Source organism: Rhipicephalus microplus, chromosome 5 (genome assembly GCF_043290135.1).
Source record: "Rhipicephalus microplus isolate Deutch F79 chromosome 5, USDA_Rmic, whole genome shotgun sequence".
Classification (NCBI taxonomy): Eukaryota; Metazoa; Arthropoda; class Arachnida; order Ixodida; family Ixodidae; genus Rhipicephalus; species Rhipicephalus microplus.
Window position 1 is genome coordinate 164,470,052 of NC_134704.1, and position 18,537 is coordinate 164,488,588.

Consider the following 18,537-nt stretch of genomic DNA (forward strand, 5'->3'; position numbering starts at 1 on the left):
CTTCTATCGATGAAGCAAAGGTAAAGAGACAAGTTATTGTAGACAGACAAATAAGTAGATAGACAGATAGATAAAAATATCAAAAAGAAAATTTGACCCGGACGTGATTAGAACACGCAACCTTCTGATCTGCAGTCAGACGTGCTAAAGTTGCGCCACCGAGTCCGCTTAGGGTAGCCGTTCGCACACACGCGGTAGCATGTTTTGCTCGGCCTTCTGTCGATGAAGCACAGGTGAAGAGACAAGTCATTGTAGACAGACAAATAAGTAGATAGACAGATAGTTGAAAATATTAAAAGAAAGAATTTCACCCAGACGTGATTCGAGCACGCTACCTTCTGATCTGGAGCCTGACGCGCTACCGTTGCGCCTCAGAGTCCGCTTAGGGTAGCCGTTCGCACACACGTGGTAGCATGTTTCGCATGGCCTTCTGTCGGTGAAGCACAGGTAAAGAGACAAGTCATTGTAGACAGACAAAAGAGTAGATAGACAGATAGATGAAAATAATAAAAAGAGAATTTGACCCGCACGCGGTTCGAACACGCAACCTTGTGATCTGGAGTCGGACGCGCTACCAGTTCGCCACCGAGTCCGCTTAGGGTAGCCGTTACACACACGTGGTAGCATGTTTTGCCTGGCCTTCTGTCGATGAAGCACAGCTAAAGAGAAAAGTCACTGTAGACAGACAAATAAGTAGATAGACAGATAGATGAAAATAGTAAAAAAGAGAACTTGACCCGGACGTGATTCGAACACGAGACCTTCTCATCTGGAGTCAGACGTGCTACCGTGTCGCCACCGAGTCCACTTAGTGTAGCCATTCGCACACACGTGGTAGCATGTTTTGCTCGGCCTTCTGTCGATGCAGCACAGATAAAGAGACAAGTCATTGTAGACAGACAAATAAGTAGATAGACAGATGAAACTAATAAAAAAAATTGCCCGAAGCTTCCCTCGGGGGAACACTGAGGAGGATGCGGAGCATATTTTGGTTAACGGGGTGTTAAAGTGCGACTTACCTGGGTCGATGGCTAAATTGGTTAATGTGGTTGTGAAATGGGGTGTTAAATTGCGACTTACTTGGGTCGATGGCTAAATTGGTTAACGTGGTTGCAGGAGGGGGTGTTAAATGAGTGAACACGTACACACGTATGCGAAAGGGCGGCGCTGGTCGAAGGGACGTCGATCATTGTGTTTGTGGATTCGTTGGAATTAATTTCACCGCGACCTTGGACGTCGACGCGCCGTACAAACCAACCGACGAGCGGCAACTGAGCGAGCGAGCGCCGACCTTGAGTATATATACAGCGCGACGGCGCATGCACTGTCAGCTGTTGAATGTTCTCGAAGCGCGACGCCACATGCGCGTCCACTGGAGAATCAGGAGAATTGTAGATGTCGAACGCGGTGTGTAGAGGAGGAAGGGTGCACAGATGGTGGAGGAGTGAAGCGCGCGCGGTGTGTAGAGGAGGAAGGGATGCACAGATGGTGGAAGAGTGGGCGACGGCGCGACGGCGCATGCGCGCGTCAGCTGTCGAATGTTCGAGAAGCGGTGCGGACGGCGCACTACAAGGCGCGAGTATAAGATGCTCCGCATCTAAAAGAGAATTTGATCCGGACGTCATTCGAACACGCAACTTTCTTATCTGGTGTCGGACGCGCTACCGGTTCGCCTTAGAGTCCGCTTGGTGTAGCCGTTCGTACACGCGTGGTAGCATGTTTTTCTCGGCCTTCTGTCGATGAATCCCAGGTAAAGAGACAAGTCATTGTAGACAGACAAAAGAGTAGATAGACAGATAGATGAAAATATTAAAAAGAGAATTTGACCCGGACGTGATTCGAACACACATCCTTCTGATCTGGAGTCAGCCGTGGTACCGTTGCACCACTGAGTCCGTTTATAGGGTAGCCCTTCGCACACACGCGGTAGCATGTTTTGTTCGGCCTCCTGTCGATGAAGCACAGGTAAAGAGACAAGTCAATGTAGACAGACAAATAAGTAGATAGACAGATAGATGAAAAAATAAAAAAGAAAATTTGACCCAGACGTGATTCGAACACGCAACCATGTCATCCGAAGTCAGACGTGCTATCGTATCGCCACCGAGTCCACTTAGTGTAGGCGTTCGCACAATCGTGGTAGCATGTTTTGCTCGGCCTTCCGTCGATGAATCCCAAGTAAAGGGACAAGTCATTGTAGACAGACAAATAAGTAGATATTCAGATAGATGAAAATAATAAAAAGAGAATTTGACCCAAACGTGATTCGAACACGCAACCTTCTGATATGAAGTCAGACGTGCTACCGTTGCGCCACCGAGTCCGTTTAGGGTCGCCGTTCACACACACGCGGTAGCATGTTTTGCACGGCCTTCTGTCGACGAAGCACAGGTAAAGAGACAAGTCATTGTAGAAGGACAAATAAGTAGATAAACAGATAGATGAAAATCATAAAAAGAGAATTTGACCCGGATGTGATTAGAACACGCAACCTTCTGATCTGGAGTCAGACGTGCTAAAGTTGCACCACCGAGTCCACTTAAGGTAGCCGTTCGCACACACGCGGTAGCATGTTTTGCTCGGCCTTATGTCGATGAAACACAGGTAAAGAGACAAGTCATTGTAGACAGACAAATAAGTAGATAGGCAGATAGTTGAAAATAATAAAAAAGTAAATTTGACCCAGACGTGATTCGAACACGCAACCATGTGATCTGGAGTCAGACGTGCTATCGTATCGCCACCGAGTCCACTTAGTGTAGGCGTTCGCACACACGCAGTAGCATGCTTTGCTCGGCCTTCTGTCGATGAAGCACAGGTAAAGAGTCAAGTCATTGTAGACAGACAAATAAGTAGATAGACAGATGAAAATAATAAAAAAGGGAATTTGACCCGGACGTCATTCGAACACGCAACTTTCTGATCTGGTGTCAGACGCGCTACCAGTTCGCCACAGAGTCCGCTTAGGGTAGCCGTTCGCACACACGCGGAAGCATGTTTTGCTCGGCCTTCTGTCGATGAAGCAAAGGTAAAGAGACAAGTCATTGTAGACAGACCAAAGAGTAGATAGACAGATAGATGAAACTAATATAAAAGAGAACTTAACACGGACGTGATTCGAACACGCAACCTTCTGATCTGGAGTCAGACGTGCTAAAGTTGCACCACCGAGTCCGCTTAAGGTAGTCGTTCGCACACACGCGGTAGCATGTTTTGCTCCGCCTTCTGTCGATGAAACACAGGTAAAGAGACAAGTCATTGTAGACAGACAAATAAGTAGATAGACAGATAGTTGAAAATAATAAAACAGAGAATTTGACCAAGACGTGATTCGAACACGCAACCATGTGATCGGGAGTCAGACGTGCTACCGTATCGCCACCGAGTCCGCTTAGGGCAGCCGTTCGCACACACGCGGTAGCATGTTTTGCTCGGCCTTCTGTCAATGAAGCAGAGGTAAAGAGACAAGTCATTGTAGACAGACAAATGAGTAGACAGACAGATGAAAATAATAAAAAAGAGAATTTGACCCGGACGTCATTCGAACACGCAACTTTCTGATCTGGTGTCAGACGCGCTACCGGTTCGCCACAGAGTCCGCTTAGGGTAGCCGTTCGCACACACGTGGTAGCATGTTTCGCATGGCCTTCTGTCGGTGAAGCACAGGTAAAGAGACAAGTCATTGTAGACAGACAAAAGAGTAGATAGACAGATAGATGAAAATAATAAAAAGAGAATTTGACCCGCACGCGGTTCGAACACGCAACCTTGTGATCTGGAGTCGGACGCGCTACCAGTTCGCCACCGAGTCCGCTTAGGGTAGCCGTTACACACACGTGGTAGCATGTTTTGCCTGGCCTTCTGTCGATGAAGCACAGCTAAAGAGAAAAGTCACTGTAGACAGACAAATAAGTAGATAGACAGATAGATGAAAATAGTAAAAAAGAGAACTTGACCCGGACGTGATTCGAACACGAGACCTTCTGATCTGGAGTCAGACGTGCTACCGTGTCGCCACCGAGTCCACTTAGTGTAGCCATTCGCACACACGTGGTAGCATGTTTTGCTCGGCCTTCTGTCGATGCAGCACAGATAAAGAGACAAGTCATTCTAGACAGGCAAATAAGTAGATAGACAGATAGATGAAAATAATAAAAAAGAGAACTTGACCCAGACGTTATTCGAACACGCAACCTTCATATATGAAGTCAGACGTGCTACCGTGTCGCCAACGAGTCCACTTAGTGTAGCCGTTTTCACACACGTGGTAGCATGTTTTGCTCGGCCTTGTGTCGATGAAGCACAGGTAAAGAGACAAGTCATTGTAGACAGACAAATAAGTAGATAGACAGATAGTTGAAAATAATAAAAAAGAGAATTTGACCCAAACGTGATTCGAACACGCAACCTTCTGATCTGGCGTCAGACGGGCTACCGTTGCGCCACCGAGTCCATTTAGGGTGGCCGTTCGCACACATGCGGTAGCAGGTTTTGCACGGCCTTCTGTCGACGAAGCACAGGTAAACAACAAGTCACTGTAGAAGGACAAATAAGTAGATAGACAGATAGATGAAAATAACAAAAAGAGAATTTGACACGGACGTGATTAGAACACGCAACCTTCTGATCTGGAGTCAGACGTGCTAAGGTTGCGCCACCGAGTCCGCTTAGGGTAGCCATTCGCATACACGTGGTAGCATGTTTCGCACGGCCTTCTGTCGACGAAGCACAGGTAAAGAACAAGTCACTGAAGAAGGACAAATAAGTAGATAGACAGATGCATGAAAATAAAAAAAAGAGAATTTGACACGGACGTGATTAGAACACGCAACCTTCTGATCTGGAGTCAGACGTGCTAAGGTTGCGCCACCGAGTCCGCTTAGGGTAGCCGTTCGCACACACGCGATAGCATGTTTTGCTCGGCCTTCTGTCGATGAAGCACAGGTAAAGGAACAAGTCACTGTAAAGGACAAATAATTAGATAGACAGATATATGAAAATAACAAAAAAAGAATTTGACACGGACGCGATTAGAACACGCCACCTTCTGATCTGGAGTCAGACATGCTAAGGTTGCGCCACCGAGTCCGCTTAGGGTAGCCGTTCGCACACACGCGGTAGCATGTTTTGCACGGCCTTCTATCGATGAAGCACAGGTAAAGAGACATGTCATTGTAGACAACAAAAAAAGTAGATAGACAGATAGTTGAAAATAATAAAAAAAGAGAATTTGACCCAGACGTGACTCGAACACTCAACCATGTCATCTGGAGTCAGACGTGCTACCGTATCACCACCGAGTCCACTTAGTGTAGGCGTTCGCACACACGCAGTAGCATGTTTTGCTCGGCCTTCTGTCGATGAAGCAGAGGTAAAGAGACAAGTCATTGTAGACAGACAAATAAGTAGATAGACAGATAGATAAAATATCAAAAAGAAAATTTGACCCGGACGTGATTAGAACAAGCAACCTTCTGATCTGGAGTCAGACGTGCTAAAATTGCGCCACCGAGTCCGCTTAGGGTAGCCGTTCGAACACACGCGGTAGCATGTTTTGCTCGGCTTTCTGTCGATGAAGCACAGGTGAAGAGACAAGTCATTGTAGACAGACAATTAAGTAGATAGACAGATAGATGAAAATAATAAAGAAGAGAACTTGACCCGGACGTGATTCGAGCACACTACCTTCTGATCTGGAGTCTGACGTGCTACCGTTGCGCCTCAGAGTCCGCTTAGGGTAGCCGTTCGCACACACGTGGTAGCATGTTTCGCATGGCCTTCTGTCGGTGAAGCACAGGTAAAGAGACAAGTCATTGTAGAGAGACAAAAGAGTAGATAGACAGATAGATGAAAATAATAAAAAAAAAAAAGAATTTGACCCCCACGCGGTTCGAACACGCAACGTTCTGATCAGGAGTCGGTCCACTACCAGTTCGCCACCGAGCCCGCTTTGGGTAGCCGTTACACACACGTGCTAGCATGTTTTGCCTGGCCTTCTGTCGATGAAGCACAGCTAAAGAGAAGAGTCACTGTAGACAGACAATTAAGTAGATAGACAGATAGATGAAAATAGTAAAAAAGAGAACTTGACCCGAACGTGATTCGAACACGAGACCTTCTGATCTGGAGTCAGACTTGCTACCGTGTCGCCACCGAGTCCAATTAGTGTAGCTGTTCACACACACGTGGTAGCATGTTTTGCTCGGCCTTCTGTCGATGCAGCACAGATAAAGAGACAAGTCATTGTAGACAGACAAATAAGTAGATAGACAGATGAAAATATTAAAAAAGATAATTTGACCCGGACGTGACTCGAACACGCAACTTTCTGATCTGGAGGCGGACGCGCTACTAGATCGCCACCGAGTCCGCTTAGGGTGGCTGTTCGCACACACGTGGTAGCATGTTTTGCTCGGCCTTCTATCAATGAAGCACAGGTGAAGGGACAAGTCATTGTAGACAGACAATTAAGTAGATAGACAGATAGATGAAAATAATAAAAAGAGAACTTGACCCGGACGTTATTCGAACACGCAACCTTCTGATATGGAGTCAGACGCGCTACCGTGTCGCCACCGAGTCTACTTAGAGTAGCCGTTTTCACACACGCGGTAGCATGTTTTGCTCGGCCTTGTGTCGATGAAGCACAGGTAAAGGGACAAGTCATTGTAGACAGACAAATGAGTAGACAGACAGATGAAAATAATAAAAAAGAGAATTTGACCCGGACGTCATTCGAACACGCAACTTTCTGATCTGGTGTCAGACGCGCTACCGGTTCGCCACAGAGTCCGCTTAGGGTAGCCGTTCGCACACACGTGGTAGCATGTTTCGCATGGCCTTCTGTCGGTGAAGCACAGGTAAAGAGACAAGTCATTGTAGACAGACAAAAGAGTAGATAGACAGATAGATGAAAATAATAAAAAGAGAATTTGACCCGCACGCGGTTCGAACACGCAACCTTGTGATCTGGAGTCGGACGCGCTACCAGTTCGCCACCGAGTCCGCTTAGGGTAGCCGTTACACACACGTGGTAGCATGTTTTGCCTGGCCTTCTGTCGATGAAGCACAGCTAAAGAGAAAAGTCACTGTAGACAGACAAATAAGTAGATAGACAGATAGATGAAAATAGTAAAAAAGAGAACTTGACCCGGACGTGATTCGAACACGAGACCTTCTGATCTGGAGTCAGACGTGCTACCGTGTCGCCACCGAGTCCACTTAGTGTAGCCATTCGCACACACGTGGTAGCATGTTTTGCTCGGCCTTCTGTCGATGCAGCACAGATAAAGAGACAAGTCATTCTAGACAGGCAAATAAGTAGATAGACAGATAGATGAAAATAATAAAAAAGAGAACTTGACTTAGACGTTATTCGAACACGCAACCTTCATATATGAAGTCAGACGTGCTACCGTGTCGCCAACGAGTCCACTTAGTGTAGCCGTTTTCACACACGTGGTAGCATGTTTTGCTCGGCCTTGTGTCGATGAAGCACAGGTAAAGAGACAAGTCATTGTAGACAGACAAATAAGTAGATAGACAGATAGTTGAAAATAATAAAAAAGAGAATTTGACCCAAACGTGATTCGAACACGCAACCTTCTGATCTGGCGTCAGACGGGCTACCGTTGCGCCACCGAGTCCATTTAGGGTGGCCGTTCGCACACATGCGGTAGCAGGTTTTGCACGGCCTTCTGTCGACGAAGCACAGGTAAACAACAAGTCACTGTAGAAGGACAAATAAGTAGATAGACAGATAGATGAAAATAACAAAAAGAGAATTTGACACGGACGTGATTAGAACACGCAACCTTCTGATCTGGAGTCAGACGTGCTAAGGTTGCGCCACCGAGTCCGCTTAGGGTAGCCATTCGCATACACGTGGTAGCATGTTTCGCACGGCCTTCTGTCGACGAAGCACAGGTAAAGAACAAGTCACTGAAGAAGGACAAATAAGTAGATAGACAGATGCATGAAAATAAAAAAAGAGAATTTGACACGGACGTGATTAGAACACGCAACCTTCTGATCTGGAGTCAGACGTGCTAAGGTTGCGCCACCGAGTCCGCTTAGGGTAGCCGTTCGCACACACGCGATAGCATGTTTTGCTCGGCCTTCTGTCGATGAAGCACAGGTAAAGGGACAAGTCACTGTAGAAGGACAAATAATTAGATAGACAGATATATGAAAATAACAAAAAAAGAATTTGACACGGACGCGATTAGAACACGCCACCTTCTGATCTGGAGTCAGACATGCTAAGGTTGCGCCACCGAGTCCGCTTAGGGTAGCCGTTCGCACACACGCGGTAGCATGTTTTGCACGGCCTTCTATCGATGAAGCACAGGTAAAGAGACATGTCATTGTAGACAACACAAAAAAGTAGATAGACAGATAGTTGAAAATAATAAAAAAAGAGAATTTGACCCAGACGTGACTCGAACACTCAACCATGTCATCTGGAGTCAGACGTGCTACCGTATCACCACCGAGTCCACTTAGTGTAGGCGTTCGCACACACGCAGTAGCATGTTTTGCTCGGCCTTCTGTCGATGAAGCAGAGGTAAAGAGACAAGTCATTGTAGACAGACAAATAAGTAGATAGACAGATAGATAAAATATCAAAAAGAAAATTTGACCCGGACGTGATTAGAACAAGCAACCTTCTGATCTGGAGTCAGACGTGCTAAAGTTGCGCCACCGAGTCCGCTTAGGGTAGCCGTTCGAACACACGCGGTAGCATGTTTTGCTCGGCTTTCTGTCGATGAAGCACAGGTGAAGAGACAAGTCATTGTAGACAGACAATTAAGTAGATAGACAGATAGATGAAAATAATAAAGAAGAGAACTTGACCCGGACGTGATTCGAGCACACTACCTTCTGATCTGGAGTCTGACGTGCTACCGTTGCGCCTCAGAGTCCGCTTAGGGTAGCCGTTCGCACACACGTGGTAGCATGTTTCGCATGGCCTTCTGTCGGTGAAGCACAGGTAAAGAGACAAGTCATTGTAGAGAGACAAAAGAGTAGATAGACAGATAGATGAAAATAATAAAAAAAAAGAATTTGACCCCCACGCGGTTCGAACACGCAACGTTCTGATCAGGAGTCGGTCCACTACCAGATCGCCACCGAGCCCGCTTTGGGTAGCCGTTACACACACGTGCTAGCATGTTTTGCCTGGCCTTCTGTCGATGAAGCACAGCTAAAGAGAAGAGTCACTGTAGACAGACAATTAAGTAGATAGACAGATAGATGAAAATAGTAAAAAAGAGAACTTGACCCGAACGTGATTCGAACACGAGACCTTCTGATCTGGAGTCAGACTTGCTACCGTGTCGCCACCGAGTCCAATTAGTGTAGCTGTTCACACACACGTGGTAGCATGTTTTGCTCGGCCTTCTGTCGATGCAGCACAGATAAAGAGACAAGTCATTGTAGACAGACAAATAAGTAGATAAACAGATGAAAATATTAAAAAAGATAATTTGACCCGGACGTGACTCGAACACGCAACTTTCTGATCTGGAGGCGAACGCGCTACTAGATCGCCACCGAGTCCGCTTAGGGTGGCTGTTCGCACACACGTGGTAGCATGTTTTGCTCGGCCTTCTATCAATGAAGCACAGGTGAAGGGACAAATCATTGTAGACAGACAATTAAGTAGATAGACAGATAGATGAAAATAATAAAAAGAGAACTTGACCCGGACGTTATTCGAACACGCAACCTTCTGATATGGAGTCAGACGCGCTACCGTGTCGCCACCGAGTCTACTTAGAGTAGCCGTTTTCACACACGCGGTAGCATGTTTTGCTCGGCCTTGTGTCGATGAAGCACAGGTAAAGGGACAAGTCATTGTAGACAGACAAATAAGTTGATAGACAGATGAAACTAATAAGACAGAGAATTTGATCCGGACGTCATTCGAACACGCAACTTTCTGATCTGGTGTCAGACGCGCTACCGGTTCGCCACAGAGTCCGCTTAGTGTAGCCGTTCGTACAGGCGTGGTAGCATGTTTTTCTCGGCCTTCTGTCGATGAAGCACAGGTAAAGAGACAAGTCATTGTAGAGAGACAAAAGAGTAGATAGACAGATAGATGAAAATATTAAAAAGAGAATTTGACCCGGACGTGATTCGAACCCGCACCCTTCTGATCTGGAGTCAGACGTGCTAGCGTGTCGCCAACGCGTCCGTTTAGGGTAGCCGTTCGCACAAACGTGGTAGCATGTTTTGCTCAGCCTTCTGTCGATGAAGCACAGCTAAAGAGAAAAGTCACTGTAGGCAGAAAATTAAGTAGATAGACAAATAGATGAAAATAGTAAAAAAAGAGAACTTGACCCGGACGTGATTCGAAACCGTAACCTTTTCATCTGGAGTCAGACGTGCTACCGTGTCACCACCGAGTCCACTTAGTGTAGCCGTTCGCACTCACGTGGTTGAAGGTTTCTTCGTCCTTCTGTCGATGCAGCTCAGGTAAAGAGACAAGTCATTGTAGACAGACAAATAAGTAGATTGACAGATGAAAATGATAAAAAAGAGAATTTGACGTGGACGTGATTCGAACACGCAACATTCTGATCTGGCGTCAGACGGGCTACCGTTGCGCCACCGAGTCTATTTAGGGTGGCCGTTCGCACACATGCGGTAGCAGGTTTTGCACGGCCTTCTGTCGACGAAGCACAGGTAAAGAACAAGTCACTGTAGAAGGACAAATAAGTAGATAGAGAGATAGATGGAAATAACAAAAAGAGAATTTGACATGGACGTGATTAGAACACGCAACCTTCTGATCTGGAGTCAGACGTGCTAAGGTTGCGCCACCGAGTCCGCTTAGGGTAGCCGTTCGCACACACGCGGTAGCATGTTTTGCGCGGCCTTCTGTCGACGAAGCACAGGTAATGAACAAGTCACTGTAGAAGGACAAATAAGTAGATAGACAGATGGATGAAAATAACAAAAAGAGAATTTGACACAGCGTGAGTAGAACACGCAACCTTCTGATCTGGAGTCAGACGTGCTAAGGTTGCGCCACCGAGTCCGCTTAGGGTAGCCGTTCGCACACACGCGGCAGCATGTTTTGCTCGGCCTTCTGTCGATGAAGCACAGGTAAAGGAACAAGTCAATGCAGACAGACAAATAAGTAGATAGACAGATAGATGAAAATAATAAAAAGAGAATTTGACCCGGACGTGATTAGAACACGCAACCTTCTGATCTGGAGTCAGAAGTGCTAAAGTTGCGCCACCAAGTCCGCTTAGGGTAGCCGTTCGCACACACGCGGTAGCATGTTTTGCTCGGCCTTCTGTCGATGAAGCACAGGTAAAGAGACAAGTCATTGCAGACAGACAAATAGGTAGATAGACAGATAGATGAAAATAATAAAAAGAGAATTTGACCCGGACGTGATTAGAACACGCAACCTTCTGATCTGGAGTCAGACGTGCTAAAGTTGCGCCAGTGAGTCCACTGAGCGCAGCCGTTCGCACACACGCGGTAGCATGTTTTGCTCGGCCTTCTGTCGATGAACCACAGGTAAAGAGACCAGTCATTGTAGAATGACAAATGGGTAGATAGACAGATAAAAATAACAAAAAGAGAATTAGACCCGCACATAGCTCGAACACGCAACCTTCTGATCTGGAGTATGACGCGCTAAAGTTGCGCCACCGAGTCCGCTTAGGGTAGCCGTTCGCACACACGCGGTAGCATGTTTTGCTCGGCCTTCTGTCGATGAAGCACAGGTAAAGGGACAAGTCATCGCAGACAGATAAATAAGTAGATAGACAGATAGATGAAAATAATAAAAAGAGAATTTGACCCGGACGTGATTAGAACACGCAACCTTCTGATCTGAATTCAGACGTGTTACCGTTGCACCACCAAGTCCGCCTATAGGGTTGCCCTTCGCACAAACGCGGTAGCATATTTTGCTCGGCCTTCTGTCGATGAAGCACAAGTAAAGAGACAAGTCATTGTAGACGGACAAATAAGTAGGTAGACAGATAGATTAAAATAATAAAAAAGAGAACTTGACCCGGTCGTGATTCGAACACGCAACCTTCTGATATGGAGTCAGACGTGCTACCGTTGCGCCACCGAGTCCGTTTAGGGTCGCCGTTCGCACACACGCGGTAGCATGTTTTGCACGGCCTTCTGTTGACGAAGCACAGGTAAAGGGACAAGTCATTGTAGGACAATTAAATATATAAACAGATAGATGAAAATCATAAAAAGAGAATTTGACCCGGATGTGATCAGAACACGCAACCTTCTGATCTGGAGTCAGACGTGCTAAAGTTGCACCACCGAGTCCGCTTAAGGTAGCCGTTCGCACACACGCGGTAGCATGTTTCGCATGGCCTTCTGTCGGTGAAGCACTGGTACAGAGACAAGTCATTGTAGACAGACAAAAGAGTAGATAGACAGATAGATGAAAATAATAAAAAAGAGAATTTGACCCGCACGCGGTTCGAACACAAAACCTTCTGATCTGGAGTTGGACGCGCTACCAGTTCGCCACCGAGTCCGCTTAGGGTAGCCGTTACACACACGTGGTAGCCTGTTTTGCCTGGCCTTCTGTCGATGAAGCACAGCTAAAGAGAAGAGTCACTGTAGACAGACAAATAAGTAGATAGACAGATAGATGAAAATAGTAAAAAAAGAGAACTTGACCTGGACATGATTCGAACACGAGACCTTCTGATCTGGAGTGAGACGTGCTACCGTGTCGCCACCGAGTCCACTTAGTGTAGCCGTTCGCACACACGTGGTAGCATGTTTGGCTCGGCCTTCTGTCGATGCAGCACAGATAAAGAGACAAGTCATTGTAGACAGACAAATAAGTAGATAGACAGATGAAAATACTAAAAAAGATAATTTGACCCAGACGTGACTCGAACACGCAACCTTCTGATCTGGAGTCGGACGCGCTACTAGATCGCCACCGAGTCCGCTTAGGATGGCTTTTCGCACACACGTGGTAGCATGTTTTGCTCGGCCTTCTATCGATGAAGCACAGGTGAAGAGACAAGTCATTGTTGACAGACAAATAAGTAGATAGAGAGATAGATGAAAATAATAAAAAAGAACTTAACACGGACGTGATTCGAACACGCAAACTTCTGATCTGAAGCCAGACGTGGTACCGTTGCGCCACCAAGTCCGATTATAGGATTTCCCTTCGCACACACGCGGTAGCATGTTTTGCTCGGCTTTCTGTCGATGAAGCACAGGTAAAGAGACAAGTCATTGTAGACAGACAAATAAGTAGATAGACAGATAGATGAAAATAATAAAAAAGAGAACTTGACCCGGACGTTATTCGAACACGCAACCTTCTGAGCTGGAGTCAGACGTGCTAAAGTTGCACCACCGAGTCTGCTTAAGGTAGCCGTTCGCACACACGCGGTAGCATGTTTTGCTCGGCCTTCTGTCGATGAAACACAGGTAAAGAGACAAGTCATTGGAGACAGACAAATAAGTAGATAGACAGATGAAACTAATAAGAAAGAGAATTTGATCCGGACGTCATTCGAACACGCAACTTTCTGATCTGGTGTCAGACGCACTACCGGTTCGCCACAGAGTCCGCTTAGTGTAGCTGTTCATACACGTGTGGTAGCATGTTTTTCTCGGCCTTCTGTCGATGAATCCCAGGGAAAGAGACAAGTCATTGTAGAGAGACAAAAGAGTAGATAGACAGATAGATGAAAATATTAAAAAGAGAATTTGACCCGGACGTGATTCGAACACACATCCTTCTGATCTGGAGTCAGCCGTGGTACCGTTGCACCACTGAGTCCGTTTATAGGGTAGCCCTTCGCACACACGCGGTAGCATGTTTTGTTCGGCCTCCTGTCGATGAAGCACAGGTAAAGAGACAAGTCAATGTAGACAGACAAATAAGTAGATAGACAGATAATGAAAATAGTAAAGAAGAGAATTTGACCCGGACGTGATTCGAACACACATCCTTCTGATCTGGAGTCAGCCGTGGTACCGTTGCACCACTGAGTCCGTTTATAGGGTAGCCGTTCGCACTCACGTGGTAGAAGGTTTCTTCGTCCTTCTGTCGATGCAGCTCAGGTAAAGAGACAAGTCATTGTAGAGAGACAAATAAGTAGATTGACAGATGAAAATGATAAAAAAGAGAATTTGACGTGGACGTGATTCGAACACGCAACCTTCTGATCTGGCGTCAGACGGGCTACCGTTTCGCCACCGAGTCCATTTAGGGTGGCCGTTCGCACACATGCGGTAGCAGGTTTTGCACGGCCTTCTGTCGACGAAGCACAAGTAAAGAACAAGTCACTGTACAAGGACAAATAAGTAGATAGACAGATAGATGAAAATAACAAAAAGAGAATTTGACACGGACGTGATTAGAACACGCAACCTTCTGATCTGGAGTCAAACGTGCTAAGGTTGCGCCACCGAGTCCGCTTAGGGTAGCCGTTCGCACACACGCGGTAGCATGTTTTGCACGGCCTTCTGTCGACGAAGCACAGGTAATGAACAAGTCACTGTAGAAGGACAAATAAGTAGATAGACAGATGAATGAAAATAACAAAAAGAGAATTTGACACGGACGTGATTAGAACACGCAACCTTCTGATCTGGAGTCAGACGTGCTAAGGTTGCGCCACCGAGTCCGCTTAGGGTAGCCGTTCGCACACACGCGGTAGCATGTTTTGCACGGCCTTCTGTCGGCGAAGCACAGGTAAAGGGACAAGTCATTGCAGACAGACAAATAAGTAGATAGACAGATAGATGAAAATAATAAAAAGAGAATTTGACCCGGACGTGATTAGAACACGCAACCTTCTGATCTCGATTCAGACGTGCTAAAGTTGCGCCAGTGAGTCCACTGAGCGCAGCCGTTCGCACACACGCGGTAGCATGTTTTGCTCGGCGTTCTGTCGATGAACCACAGGTAAAGAGACCAGTCATTGTAGAATGACAAATGGGTAGATAGACAGATAAAAATAACAAAAAAGAGAATTTGACCCGCACATAGCTCAAACACGCAACCTTCTGATCTGGAGTATGACGCGCTAAAGTTGCGCCACCAAGTCCGCTTAGGGTGGCCGTTCGCACAAACGTGGTAGCATGTTTTGCTCGGCCCTCTGTCGATGAATCCCAAATAAAGGGACAAGTAATTGTAGACAGACAAATAAAGTAGATATTCAGATAGATGAAAATAATAAAAAGAAAATTTGACTCAAACGTGATTCGAACACACAACCTTGTGATCTTGAGTCCGACGTGGTACCGTTGCGCCACCAAGTCCGATTATAGGATTTCCCTTCGCACACACGCGGTAGCATGTTTTGCTCGGCTTTCTGTCGATGAAGCACAGGTAAAGAGACAAGTCATTGTAGACAGACAAAAAAGTAGATAGACAGATAGATGAAAATAATAAAAAAGAGAACTTGACCCGGACGTTATTCGAACACGCCACCTTCTGATATGGAGTCAGACGTGCTACCGTGTCGCCACCGAATACACTTAGTGTAGCCGTTTTCACACACGTGGTAGCATGTTTTGCTCGGCCTTGTGTCGATGAAGCACAGGTAAAGGGACAAGTCATTTTAGACAGACAAATAAGTAGATAGACAGATAGATGTATATATTAAAAAAGAGAATTTTACCCGGACGTGATCCGAACACGCAACCTTCTAATCTGGAGTCAGACGCGCTACCCTTGCGCCACCGAGTCTGTTTAGGGCCGCCGTTCGCAATACGCTGTAGCATGTTGTGCACGGCCTTCTGTCGACGAAGCACAGTTAAATGACAAGTCATTGTAGAAGGACAAATAAGTAGATAAACAGATAGATGAAAATCATAAAAAGAGAATTTGACCCGGACGTGATTAGAACACGCAACCTTCTGATCTGGTGTCAGACGTGCTAAAGTTGCCCCACCGAGTCTGCTTAAGATAGCCGTTCGCACACACGCAGTAGCATGTTTTGCTCGACCTTCTGTCGATGAAACACAGGTAAAAAGACAAGTCATTGTAAACAGACAAATAAGTAGATAGACAGATGAAACTAATAAAAAAGAGGATTTGATCCGGACGTCATTCGAACACGCAACTTTCTGATCTGGTGTCGGACGCGCTACCGGTTCGCCACAGAGTCCGCTTAGTGTAGCCGTTCGTACACGCGTGGTAGCATGTTTTTCTCGGCCTTCTGTCGATGAATCCCAGGTAAAGAGACAAGTCATTGTAGAGAGACAAAAGAGTAGATAGACAGATAGATGAAAATATTAAAAAGAGAATTTTACCCGGACGTGATTCGAACACACATCCTTCTGATCTGGAGTCAGCCGTGGTACCGTTGCACCACTGAGTCCGTTTATAGGGTAGCCCTTCGATCACACGCGGTAGCATGTTTTGTTCGGCCTCCTGTCGATCAAGCACAGGTAAAGAGACAAGTCAATGTAGACAGACAAATAAGTAGATAGACAGATAGATGAAAAAAAAATAAAAAAAAGAGAACTTGACCCAGACGTGATTCCAACACGCAACCTTCTGATCTAGAGTCAGACATGCTACCGTGTCGCCAACGCGTCCGTTTAGGGTAGCCGTTCGCACAAACGTGGTAGCATGTTTTGCTCAGCCTTCTTTCGCTGAAGCACAGCTAAAGAGAAGAGTCATTGTAGGCAGAAAATTAAGTAGATAGACAAATAGATGAAAATAGTAAGAAAAGAGAACTTGACCCGGACGTGATTCGAACCCATAACCTTTTGATCTGGAGTCTGACGTGCTACCGTGTCACCACCGAGTCCACTTAGTGTAGCCGTTCGCACTGACGTGGTAGAAGGTTTCTTCGTCCTTCTGTCGGTGCAGCTCAGGTAAAGAGACAAGACATTGTAGACAGACAAATAAGTAGATTGACAGATGAAAATGATAAAAAAGAGAAATTGACGTTGACGTGATTCGAACACGCAACCTTCTGATCTGGCGTCAGACGGGCTACCGTTGCGCCACCGAGTCCATTTAGGGTGGCCGTTCGCACACATGCGGTAGCAGGTTTTGCACGGCCTTCTGTCGACGAAGCACAGGTAAAGAACAAGTCACTGTAGAAGGACAGATAGGTAGATAGACAGATAGATGAAAATAACAAAAAGAGAATTTGACACGGACGTGATTAGAACACGCAACCTTCTGATCTGGAGTCAAACGTGCTAAGGTTGCGCCACCGAGTCCGCTTAGGGTAGCCGTTCGCACACACGCGGTAGCATGTTTTGCACGGCCTTCTGTCGACGAAGCACAGGTAATGAACAAGTCACTGTAGAAGGACAAATAAGTAGATAGACAGATGGATGAAAATAACAAAAAGAGAATTTGACACGGACGTGATTAGAACACGCAACCTTCTGATCTGGAGTCAGACGTGCTAAGGTTGCGCCACCGAGTCCGCTTAGGGTAGCCGTTCGCACACACGCGGTAGCATGTTTTGCACGGCCTTCTGTCGGCGAAGCACAGGTAATGAACAAGTCACTGTAGAAGGACAAATAAGTAGATAGACAGATGGATGAAAATAACAAAAAGAGAATTTGACACAGCGTGATTAGAACACGCAACCTTCTGGTCTGTAGTCAGACGTGCTAAAGTTGCGCCACCGAGTCCGCTTAGGGTAGCCGTTCGCACACACGCGGTAGCATGTTTTGCTCGGCCTTCCGTCGATGAAGCACAGGTAAAGGGACAAGTCATTGCAGACAGACAAATAAGTAGATAGACAGATAGATGAAAATAATAAAAAAGAGAACTTGACCCGGACGTTATTCGAACACGCCACCTTTTGATATGGAGTCAGCCGTGGTACCGTTGCACCACTGAGTCCGTTTATAGGGTAGCCCTTCGCTCACACGCGGTAGCATGTTTTGTTCGGCCTCCTGTCGATGAAGCACAGGTAAAGAGACAAGTCAATGTAGACAGACAAATAAGTAGATAGACAGATAGATGAAAAAAAAATAAAAAAAGAGAACTTGACCCGGACGTGATTCGAACACGCAACCTTCTGATCTGGAGTCAGACATGCTACCGTGTCGCCACTGAGTCCGTTTATAGGGTTGCCCTTCGCACACACGCGGTAGCATGTTTTGTTCGGCCTCCTGTCGATGAAGCACAGGTAAAGAGACAAGTCAATGTAGACAGGCAAATAAGTACATAGACAGATAATGAAAATAGTAAAAACGAGAACTTAACCCGGACGTGATTCGACCCCGCAACCTTCTGATCTGGAGTCAGACGTGCTAGCGTGTCGCCAACGCGTCCGTTTAGGGTAGCCGTTCGCACAAACGTGGTAGCATGTTTTGCTCAGCCTTCTTTCGATGAAGCACAGCTAAAGAGAAGAGTCATTGTAGACAGAAAATTAAGTAGATAGACAAATAGATGAAAATAGTAAGAAAAGAGAACTTGACCCGGACGTGATTCGAACCCATAACCTTTTGATCTGGAGTCTGACGTGCTACCGTGTCACCACCGAGTCCACTTAGTGTAGCCGTTCGCACTGACGTGGTAGAAGG

The 18,537-nt window shown here is 46.3% G+C and overlaps 3 non-coding genes across 3 annotated transcripts; all 3 read right to left on the reverse strand.

The window, feature by feature from the left end:
* Positions 1-4,380: 4,380 nt before the first annotated feature.
* Positions 4,381-4,452, reverse strand: TRNAW-CCA (transfer RNA tryptophan (anticodon CCA)). The gene has a single exon. It is a non-coding gene; the product is annotated as a tRNA-Trp (tRNA).
* A 3,122-nt stretch (positions 4,453-7,574) lies between these two features.
* On the reverse strand, positions 7,575-7,646 carry TRNAW-CCA (transfer RNA tryptophan (anticodon CCA)). Its single transcript has one exon. It is a non-coding gene; the product is annotated as a tRNA-Trp (tRNA).
* A 4,390-nt stretch (positions 7,647-12,036) lies between these two features.
* Positions 12,037-12,108, reverse strand: TRNAW-CCA (transfer RNA tryptophan (anticodon CCA)). Its single transcript has one exon. It is a non-coding gene; the product is annotated as a tRNA-Trp (tRNA).
* Between the last annotated feature and the right edge of the window lie 6,429 nt (positions 12,109-18,537).